At 42.7% G+C, this 8,028-nt stretch overlaps 1 pseudogene; it reads left to right on the top strand.

The window, feature by feature from the left end:
- The first annotated feature begins 6,324 nt into the window (after positions 1–6,324).
- On the top strand, positions 6,325–7,828 carry LOC145982632 (large subunit ribosomal RNA; annotated as a pseudogene).
- Positions 7,829–8,028: the final 200 nt, after the last annotated feature.

Below are 8,028 nucleotides of genomic sequence, written 5' to 3'. Positions count from 1 at the left end.
ACCAGGGAAAACCGCAGATGAATGGGCGGAAATCCTGGAAAATAATCTTCAGGTCGCAATAGCGGCATCAACGCCGAGAAGAATAAAGAATAATCGAAGTAAACCCTGGTCTGCAAAATTAACTAACCTGAGAGCTAATATTCGTCACGCGAGGAAACAGTACCAAAAAACAAACATCCACAATAGAGAGGAATATTTACAGGCCTACCGTAGAGCCAAAGAACGCTATGCTGCAGAATTAAAAGAATTTAAACAAAAAAACTGGCGTAATTTTGTGAACAGGAACTTAGAAAGGGACAAATGGGGCCTACCATACAAAATCATGACAAACAAAATAAAGCCTAAGGAAAGCATTACCACATTACGGAAACCCGATGGTTCATTTACAAAAAACACGAGGGAGACTGGGGAACTACTGCTTCACGGATTGCTCCCGGACGACGAGGCGAACACAGACAATCAAAGAAACAAAGAGATCAGAGCGAACAGTAATAAATGTTTAAATACCACACCTATTTTACCATTCGAACCTGAGGAGGTCCTGAGAGAGCTAGGAACAATGAAAAATGGCAAGGCACCAGGACCAGATGGTATCCCAGTGGAAATTCTTAAACTATCTATCAACAAAACGATCAACTACATAACGGCCCTATTTAACCTCTGTCTGATCCGTAAAGAGTTTCCTACGCTGTGGAAAGAGGGAAAGTTGGTAGTTGTCAAAAAAGAAAACAAAAAGGATGATACTAGCATTAAATCTTATAGACCTATCTGCTTATTGAATACAATAGGGAAGCTCTTTGAGAAAATGCTTAACAAAAGGCTTCAAGAATTTCTCATAATGTGCAACAATACCGGCAACCAATATGGCTTCACAAAAGGCCGATCTACAGAGGATGCTATTAACGCCCTTAAGGAAGAAATTGCGAATTCAAACAAGAAAATAGTAATAGCCATATTTGCCGATATTAGCGGGGCATTCGACAATCTATGGTGGCCAAATCTGTTCCACACCCTCAAGGACTTAAACTGTCCGTCAACCTTATTTCAGGTACTGCAGGATTATTTTAAAAATCGTAAAATATCCTTGAAAATAGGAGACGAAGAACTGACTAAAGTAATAACAAAAGGATGCCCACAGGGCTCAGTGCTTGGTCCACATCTGTGGAATATCAATCTTGAACCATGTCTGAAACACCTTGGCAGTAATCCGGAGATAACAAGAGTTATTGCATATGCAGACGACATTGTCGTTATATGTGCGGATGATTCAAGAGCCAAAATAGAACGAAGTGCAAATAATGCCATAGCGGCCCTGGAAAATTGGTGCAATAACGCCAAACTGAAACTTTCGGCAGAAAAAACGAAATACCTCATTGCCAAGGGTAATATTAGTACCAAAAGAAATCCGACAATTAGATTAATGAGAACGAACATACAACGCTCAACTAATTTTGAATACCTCGGAGTAACCTTGGAGGAAGGCATGAAATATGGAACACACATACAAAAAACAACAACTAAAGCAGAAATGGCAATAAGCAAAATTATTAGGGTAGCGTCAACGCAGTTTGGCCTAGAACCTGGGGTGGTGGATACGTACATCAGAACCATATACTATTCAATCATAACATATGCGGCCTCTACCTGGGCTGAGGGACTCGCATTGAAAAAGAACACCAGACTTCTGAGGGCTTCACAGAGAAGAATTCTGATAAGAACAACGGGCGCTTTTGGTACAACATCCACCGAAGCATTATTAGCCCTAACGGGACACCTGCCAATGGACCTGGAAGTCAAATGGAGAGCGGGAAGGTATTTCTTCAAAAAAGGAGAAGAAAATAAAATGACAACTTGCATTGGAAAGTTCACCCCAACCCTGTTTGAAATGAGAGAGACCTTACTGGATAATTGGCAGGAGGAATGGAAAAATTCACAGAATGGAAGAAGGACATTTAGTATCATACCTAAAATCCGAGACAACACACTGATGAAAAAACACTACACCAGGGGACTTCTGCACTTTCTTACCGGACATGGGCCATATGGGGAGTATCTCCACCGCGTTGGCGTTGCCCTGGAACCGAGCTGTGCTTCATGTGGAGCTGAGGTGGATTCACCGGAGCATAGGGTCTTCTACTGCCCGGAAGCAACCGCCAGAATAAAAACCCTACGTAGAGGATTACCTACCTTCAACCTCAAAATCTTGCTATGCGAACAGCAAATAACAAACCTAAAAACCCTGGCCGATGAGGTCTCCGAAGAAGAGAAGAAGAAATTCAACCAACACCAATACCTCAACAGACCCCCTCAAAATAACCAAACACAACCGGAGGCGCCAAGGAGAAGCGAAAGGGAAAGAACGAAAACTCGAAGAGTAAGTCCTACCCCCGAGCAGGAAGAAGGGACCGAAGAGATAGAGGCACCGCCAACAGCTGCAAGAAGAAGATTTTTTGTGGTATCAACCGGAAGACAGGAGGCCGCAGCAAGAAGAAGAATTCGTCCAGTTCGAATGCCGGGGGAGAGACATAAAGAGTATTTAGCAAGAGTGGCGGCCGCCAGGATGAATGAATAAATAAATAGATTTATGACGTGCTGGAACTCCAGCACAAGTGATAGCGGCATTCCGATATCATATTCCAAATTGCCGAAATTTAAACCGTAAAATATAAATAATTTAAATAATTTAGATGCTAAAATTATTTAATATTCAAATAATCAAAATATTCATCATGTAGTGGAAATAATAACCATATCTGTTAATAACAAATACTACAAAGTAGCTTGGTATCATAGAATATAATTTGTCCTTGTCTTACTAATAAAAGCTGTTATTAAATAATTATTAATAGTAAATATCTCTTATCTCTTCGTATTGATTTTTTGTATCATTATTATAGCATATTAACTTAGAGATCAGAGTGTAGTCATTTTGATCAAATTATCCAACATTTCCTTACATATTATGTAATTATCGTGAAGTCTGAGACTGAAGAAACTGGAGTAACCTTGGAGGTGCGGGACAAACCGACAGGGATGGGAAGACCCAGCCTCTGGGGTGAGCAATCTCCCAAACGTTTAAAATACCAAAGGTCCTCAACCAATTGCGATCTTGTCCCTGGCGGTTTCGTCCTGTAACAAGGACCAATTATTTCATAGATCTCATAGATCCCGGGAATCCGGAATCCGGATCTCAGAAAATGCTCTGATGTCTGTAAGGGAAATTAGATTATGTGTATCAATTAAATGGAGTTATATATATGTGTTTGTTGGCTTTATGTTAAGTGTTATATTTTATATTATGTTACGTCTATATATGTATTGTACTCAAGAGGAATTAAATAAAGGTAATGTGCAACAATAATGGGCGAACCGTAATACGAGCAACTGCCGTCCCAGTTTATCTCAGAGGCACTGGGACATTGCGCATACCCTCGAATGTATGCGGGTGGAGGTTTGGATACATTCGGGGGTTCCCCCATTATTGTCCCTGTCTACCCTCATGCGGAGCAAAGGAGGACACACCTGAGCACAAAACTTTCTTCTGCCCAGCGGCTGAGGAGGATGTAAAAAAACTACGCATGGAACTACCAACTTTCAATACAAAATTGCTACTTTGCCCACAGCAAATAGAAAATCTAACAAAATTAACCAATCTGGTATCATTAGTGGAAATGAACCGATTTAATAATCAAGTCAACCCATCCCACGCCCCTGACACACAAACGAACACAAGTCCTAGGAGAGGAAAGGAAAGATTCCAGCCACCTAGATCAAGAGATGGAGTAGCCTCCTCAAACACCTCAACCCAACTACATGATTCCAGCTCATCGCAGGATGAGGAAGCACCAGCAGGAGCTTCCAGAAGAAGATTCTACATGGTATCAACAGGACGTAAGGAGGCTGCAGAAAGAAGACGAATTCGGCCGATTCGGATGCAAGGGGAATCACATAAAGAATATATGAAGAGAGTGGTGGACTCCAGAACCAATTAAAAAGTGTAAACTACATTTAAACCTATTCCCTAAATTCAAATTAAACTAAATAGAATTAAATTATTTTTCAATTATAATTATTAACTGGTATACCAGTTAAAAGAGCGCCGGCACTCCGGTGTTTCTATCTTCTAACTTTTTAACTATCATTTAAACTTTAAACCCTAAAACATATAATCAAAACTCCCAAATGTAAATTATTATACCTCATAGCAGCATCAATTTGTATGTGGAGAATTTTAATCACTTTATTGTTGTTAACCCCTAAATAAACTTATTGTTAATTGAATTATATATATATATATTTTTTTTTTCTCTCTCTTTTTTTTTAAAATAAATCCTAATTTTAATTTAATTATTTAACCCCATGTATTTAAGGCTAAAGTGTATTCATTTTGGTCTAGTTTATTTTCTTTGGTTTTATTACTAGTTAAATGTTCAAGGTCAAACTTAATTCTAAATGCAACGAGCTAGTAAATTACATATAATCTGTGTAGCTTTCATCTCTACCTGGTAGGGAGCTGGGAACAGTCGCCGGGGACAGGAACACCTAGCCTCTGGGGTGAGCAATTCCCTACATAGTCCTCAACTAGTAAAAGGTCTTCAACCATTGCGGTCGGTCCCTGGCGGCTTGTCCTAGATCCAATTCCATTTTACTTAGATTCCGGTACTTCGGAATCCGATACTAAGCCGACGCAAACAATGTAATTAATGAGAAACAATTTAAAAAAAAAAAATAATAATAATAATAAAGTAAAAAAAAATAATAAAATAAAAAACAAAATAAACATGAAACCAATTCTAGAATTGTACATTAGTTTAAAAAAAACAAAATACACTGGCTTTGTATTGTATTTTCAATTGTTAATTTATAGTCTTCAATATATTAAATGGTGAAATGCTCTTTGTTTTTTGTATTGTCTTATATATGTTTTATGTATGTATTTAATATAAATTTTTCAACAAATAAAGAGGTAGTACAACAATATCGGGGGAACCGTAAAACGATCAACTGCCGTCCCAGTTTATATCAGAGGCACTGGGACAAGCGCATACCCCTGAATGTATGCGGGTGGAGGTTAGGATACATTCGGGGGTCCCCCCAATATTGTTTGTCCCTGTCTACCGGAGGCGCCAAGGAGAAGCGAAAGGGAAAGAACGAAAACTCGAAGAGTAAGTCCTACCCCCGAGCAGGAAGAAGGGACCGAAGAGATAGAGGCACCGCCAACAGCTGCAAGAAGAAGATTTTTTGTGGTATCAACCGGAAGACAGGAGGCCGCAGCAAGAAGAAGAATTCGTCCAGTTCGAATGCCGGGGGAGAGACATAAAGAGTATTTAGCAAGAGTGGCGGCCGCCAGGATGAATGAATAAATAAATAGATTTATGACGTGCTGGAACTCCAGCACAAGTGATAGCGGCATTCCGATATCATATTCCAAATTGCCGAAATTTAAACCGTAAAATATAAATAATTTAAATAATTTAGATGCTAAAATTATTTAATATTCAAATAATCAAAATATTCATCATGTAGTGGAAATAATAACCATATCTGTTAATAACAAATACTACAAAGTAGCTTGGTATCATAGAATATAATTTGTCCTTGTCTTACTAATAAAAGCTGTTATTAAATAATTATTAATAGTAAATATCTCTTATCTCTTCGTATTGATTTTTTGTATCATTATTATAGCATATTAACTTAGAGATCAGAGTGTAGTCATTTTGATCAAATTATCCAACATTTCCTTACATATTATGTAATTATCGTGAAGTCTGAGACTGAAGAAACTGGAGTAACCTTGGAGGTGCGGGACAAACCGACAGGGATGGGAAGACCCAGCCTCTGGGGTGAGCAATCTCCCAAACGTTTAAAATACCAAAGGTCCTCAACCAATTGCGATCTTGTCCCTGGCGGTTTCGTCCTGTAACAAGGACCAATTATTTCATAGATCTCATAGATCCCGGGAATCCGGAATCCGGATCTCAGAAAATGCTCTGATGTCTGTAAGGGAAATTAGATTATGTGTATCAATTAAATGGAGTTATATATATGTGTTTGTTGGCTTTATGTTAAGTGTTATATTTTATATTATGTTACGTCTATATATGTATTGTACTCAAGAGGAATTAAATAAAGGTAATGTGCAACAATAATGGGCGAACCGTAATACGAGCAACTGCCGTCCCAGTTTATCTCAGAGGCACTGGGACATTGCGCATACCCTCGAATGTATGCGGGTGGAGGTTTGGATACATTCGGGGGTTCCCCCATTATTGTCCCATTATTGTCCCTGTCTACTAAAAACTATACAAACAAATTTTCAGTAAAATATTAAGCAGGTAACAAATAAATTTTTCTGCTGTGTATTGTATCTTGAGGTATTAGACTAATTTTGTATCAATATATGCTTTATGTTAGTTAATTATTGTATGTAATCATATATATATATATGTTTGTATGTTTATTATGTATGTAACAACAACTTAACAATAAAGGTATGGCACAACAATATAGGGGGAACCGTAATACGAAAAACTGCCGTCCCAGTTTATATCAGAGGCACTGGGACATAGCGCATGCCCTCGAAAGTATGCGGGTGGAGGTTTGGATACTTTCGGGGGTTCCCCCCATATTGTCTGTCCCTACCTACTGTCTAGCGAAACCACAGCCAAGGGAACGGGCTTGGAGAATGTCAGCGGGGAAAGAAGACCCTGTTGAGCTTGACTCTAGTCTGCCGCTGTCGGGAGACGTGACGAGGTGTAGCATAAGTGGGAGGGCTCCTTCGGGTGCCCGCCGGTGAAATACCACTACTCTCACGGTTTCCCGACTCACCCGGTTGGGCGGGACGCGGGCGTCGGGGCTCCGGCCTCGTCGCACGCCGTTCACGAACCAAGGCCCCACCGGCCGGCCGTGCCTCGCGTGCGGACCGGCCAAGGGGCCGACCCGATCCGGGGACAACGGCAGGCGGGGAGTTCGTCTGGGGCGGAACATCTGTCAAAGGATAACGCAGGTGTCCTAAGGGCGGCTCACCGAGGCCAGAAACCTCGGGTAGAGCGAAAGGGCAAAAGCCGCCCTGATCCGCACCCTCAGTACGGGTGGGACCCGGGAAACCGGGGCCTATCGATCCTCCCCGTCCGAAGGATCTTCGGCGGGAGGTGACAGAAAAGTTACCACAGGGATAACTGGCTCGTGGCCGCCAAGCGTTCATAGCGACGCGGCTTTTTGATCCTTCGATGTCGGCTCTTCTTACCGTGGGGACGCAGCGCTCCCCGAGCGTATGATTGTTCACCAACCAACAAGGAACGTGAGCTGGGTTTAGACCGTCGCGAGACAGGTTAGTTTTATCCTCCTGGCGTTTAGAACGCGGCCAAGGTAATCCTGGTTAGTACGAGAGGAACCCCAGGTTCGGACCAATGGTACCGCGCCGGTTCGATCGAACCTTGGTGCGAAGCTACGTCCGACGGCTGAAGCCTGAACGCCTCTAAGGCCGAAGCCGTGCCCGGAGCTGCGTGACCGTGGGTCCCTGCACTCTGAAAGGCAGAACCACCAACGCTGGACCCCTTCGCCGGGGACCGGTAAGGCGGGGAGCCACCAACCACCCCCCCCCGGGGTGAGGCTCCCCGCGAGTAGTGCCATCGAGACTCCGCCCACTTGCCCCACTGACCGAGGTCTTTGGGATTCTAGATGGGGATTCAAGGGGTAATCAAGCACTCGGAAGTTGGGACCCTGAACCACTCGTAGACGACTTGAGTATCTGGCGGGGCGTCGTGAGCGGTGAAGCCTCCGTACGGTGGCGACCCGTTGAAAGGCAGCCCTCGCTTGCAGGTTCGTGCTGTCGGCTGCACGGCACCTGAAAATCTATTCTCTTTTATAAGGAGGTCCCTACGGGACCTTCGCCGGGAGTCCAGACCCCAGTTTCGACCGGGGGAGGACTCCCAAACCGGAAGCCGGCACCTTCACCGGGTGCTGGCAACCGGGGCTTCCGGCAGGTGGCGGATCGCCGGACTTGGGGTTTTTTTCGACCCAGCC

Source organism: Lepisma saccharinum, unplaced genomic scaffold (assembly GCF_977018435.1).
Source record: "Lepisma saccharinum unplaced genomic scaffold, izLepSacc3.1 HAP1_SCAFFOLD_266, whole genome shotgun sequence".
NCBI lineage: Eukaryota > Metazoa > Arthropoda > Insecta > Zygentoma > Lepismatidae > Lepisma > Lepisma saccharinum.
Note: the sequence above shows the minus strand (reverse complement) of the source record. Positions and strands in the feature narration are given on the sequence as shown.